The sequence below is a fragment of the Tupaia chinensis genome, unplaced genomic scaffold (assembly GCF_000334495.1).
Source record: "Tupaia chinensis unplaced genomic scaffold, TupChi_1.0 Scaffold000226_1, whole genome shotgun sequence".
NCBI lineage: Eukaryota > Metazoa > Chordata > Mammalia > Scandentia > Tupaiidae > Tupaia > Tupaia belangeri.
In genome coordinates this window covers 431,414-435,132 of record NW_006159701.1, presented here as the reverse complement: position 1 = coordinate 435,132, position 3,719 = coordinate 431,414, and positions in this window count along the sequence as shown.

Sequence of the window (3,719 nt, the reverse complement as noted above, 5' to 3'; positions counted from 1 at the left end):
CTACCCCCACCATCCTAGTCATCTATTCAGACTCAGCTCAAATGTCACCTTCGGTGCCCTCCTCCCCCTCCACACACGCGCATGTGTGCACACACACCAGGTTGGGCAAGGCACCGCCTGCCTGGAACACATCCGAATGGCAGGCGATGCTGATAATACTCACACCCACCACTTACTGAGTACAGACAGGTGCAGACACTGCCAAGTGCTCTCCACGCACTTCCTTCCCGAACTCATGTAACAGCCCTTCCAAGGAGGGGAGCATCCTAATGAACCCATTTTAAGATGAGGAGGCCCAGTGTCAAAACAAGTACCATGCCGGAGGCCAAAGCCAGGAAGGGGCAGGGTTAGGACTATGCCCCTAAGTCTCCCTAGGCTGGTTTCCTCCCTTCTTTCCCTGCCTCCTCCTGGAAGCCTCCCTCGGTTTATCCTGATGGCATCTGGACTCAAGCTCACCATCCTCCACTGCTCCTCTCTTACATACTCAACCTTACTGACTCCAAACACCTACAAGTCAGAAGCGAGTTCAAATCCCACTCTGGCACTGGTGGTTGGCAGAGACTTCTCAGTACCACTGAGCCCTGCATCTGTAAAATGGGAATAAAGAAGCCCATGCCTTCCCAGGGAAGTCCCTGAGGACTGGGATATTTCGTGGCCACCCCAGGCAGACAGGATGGGTGCTCAGGCGAGTCTGCTGAACGAATCCCCTACTGCTACTTAGAGCATGCAGGCCACCTCCTCGAGAGGGCCCCTTCTCCAGGCAGTCTGCTAAGCCTTGAGAAAGGGGTCTGAGTGACTCTCTAACTATTAACACTGATCAGTTCCAAAGCCGTCACTCAGCACCCTTAGGCACCAGCACACACCTTGATCCAAGTCTAATCCACCGTCATTTCTCATTTTTCTTCTCTCTTTTTAAGTTTGATTTATTCATTTCCTCCAAGAGTGATAGACACAGAGACAGAGAGAAAACATGCCAACAGGGACTCAATGCCACGATCCACCCCCAGCCTTCGGCCAGCCTGGATCGAGAGTAAGTGTGTACCTCGTACAGTCAGGGAGGTCTCCAGACTCCAGTAGGAACCTTCCTGTGCAGGACTGCCTGATGCAGCATGGCAGACGTTTCCTGCTGCACCGTCTAGCCCCACTGCCTGGTTTTTAGCAGCCTCTTTACTGGCCCGCAGCCTCCTAGTATTCCCCTCCTCTGATCCAGCATGTCCACACCAGCCAGGTTAAGCTTCCCAAAAGATACATCCAACCCCCACACAGAACCTTCCACTGTGCCCCACTGCCCTGGAATAAACACACCACTATGCATGGTTGGCCTGGCTGGGGCCAATACCCACGCTCCCGCCTACCTCACGGCTCTGCACGAACTGTTCCACCTTGATGGCCCATAACACCAACCTCTGCCCACTGCAAAATGTCCAGGAAACTCAACTCTCTGACACTCAGGCTCCTTCATTTTCACAGTTCTCCCTTGAAATTGCCTGTGTTCACAAAGGCTTGGCCTCTTAGGGGTACGCAGGCCAGCCTCATCTTGGACACAGTGTGATGAGATATGAATGAATGCATGCATGCACATTAAAAAAACATCTGAGGGGGGGAACAGCAGGTGGCATGGTGGTTAAGGTGCTGGACACTCTCCCACATGGCTGACCACGGTTCAAATTCCAATTTCTCACTTTCTCTCTCTCTCTCTCTCTCTCTCTCTCTGTGTCTCTCTCTCTGGTCAAATTAAAATAAATGAATGAATAAATAAAATTAAATAAATAATTATTTTTTGAAAAAGAAAAAAACCCTCTGAGGTTCTTTTTCTGGGTTGGTCAGAGATGTATTCTGGTGATGCTAAGAGGGGAAAACCACTTAGGGCCAGGCAGCTGGCTGGCCATCTTCCCTGACAGGTCAGCTTTGAATAAAAACCATTCCCCAGACCTCTGTGGTGGTGGAGGGGAGTCCAGCCTCAGAATCTGGGGTGAGAACTGCATCCCCAACATCCAGAATTAGCACGAGACTGCAGGACAAGCTGATGGCTCTGCAACTAAAAAATTCCAGGGGGACAGACCCTGGGTTGCTCTGAGTGGGCTGCCTCATTTCAACAGCGTCTCACAGTATGTGCTCAGCAAAACACTGGTTGACGAAGCCAAGCAGCTCACAGGCTCCGCTGAACAATCACCCAGACACTGTACTGAAACACGCTTCCCTCGGGAAAGTGCACCCTTGTCAAGCATACGAGTTCTGTAAAAAGGATTCCCCCCCAAACGACCAAGACCTGGGCTTGTGCCCGTATACCTCCCCAGGGGGAACCGTCTCTGGCAGCTATGGCCTGGAAGGAGGCGCCAGTGTCTAGGGGTGAATGCATGTTTGTCCAGGAGCCTTGACGGATGAGCAAAGGGAATGCTGGGCCCTGGAGAAACCTTGTCCAAATGCTCGGGTTACTGATTAGCCAGACCCCAGAGCGTCTCTCTGCAAGGCGGGACTGGAGGGGCAATTAACCCATTTGGAAGAAAGGCCACAATCCCGCTAATCCCCTTAAAAACACAGCAAAGATGGTTCTCCATGCGGGAAACCCAGGGGACTGGACCATGGGAAAGGAGGGGGCAACGAATATTTATAGAGCCCCTGCCTATCTCAAACCTATCATAGGATTGATCCTGCCAGCCCCAAGAAAAAAGATTGAGTACCCCACCCACACCCCAGTTTGCCGAAAGAACCTGCGCTCAGACGGGTTAAATCTCTTGCCCAAGGTCACAAAGAGGCTGCAAAGAAAAACCTTTTTCTTTGTGCAACAGGTACAGCCCTCCTTTTCCTTCCAAAAGGTAATGGCTGCTCCCGGCTAGAGAAAGTTCAGTCCGCGCCGGCAGGAAGCCCCGGTCGCCTCGGCGGCGCGCGGAGGTCACACGCCCCGCTCCCGGACCAGAACAGGGTTTCAGGGCGCGGCACCCCCTGCTCTAGGGCGAGTGTGAGCCAGGCGGGTGTGGAAAGGTCAGATTCGGGTGTGGGGGGGAAGGGGGGGGGCAATGAGCAGTTTCCCTTCCTGGGGCCCCACCCGTGGCCCCAGGCCGCGCCGCACAGCGCGAGGACCTTGTGAGACTGAGCCTTAATCCCATCAGGGAGCCTCTGCCTAGGAAGGCGCACCGATGGAACGGCAGGCCTGGCAAGAAGGACGCGTCCAAGCCCGGGGCCGGGTGCAAGGGTCCGGGCTGGCGACCTCCCTTCCTCTTGCCCCCACCCCCCGCTACCCCAAGGATCCCCCAGGATTCCTCCAGCCCCAGACTCAGTCTCACTTGGCGTTCTCGCTCCCCACTGTCCACCTCCAGGCCTCCAACCACACGCATGTCCAGATCCTAGCAGCTCCAAGCTCTGTACCCCGGTTCTCCAGCGATCCCCCAGCTCCTGGCCACCAGATCTCCTGTCGGAATCCACTCCTAAGGCTCAGACCGGCATGGGGGGAGAGGGAGTCACTCGCTCCTAGTCCTGAATGACCCCCTGCCATCACCCCCGGCTGAGGATCCAGTGGAATCCCAGGCCACCGGCGCCCGATCCCCTCCTGGGATCGACTCCCAAGTCGCCAGCCCGGTGGCGCCGGATCCATTGGTTGCCCTATGCGGGATCTTCCCGCGGGATCCACTCCCAAATCTCGGGAGAAGAATCCTTCGGCTCCCAAACCGGGGTCCCCCTTCCACGCAGACCCGGAGCCAAGGGCTATCAACCGGGTCCCC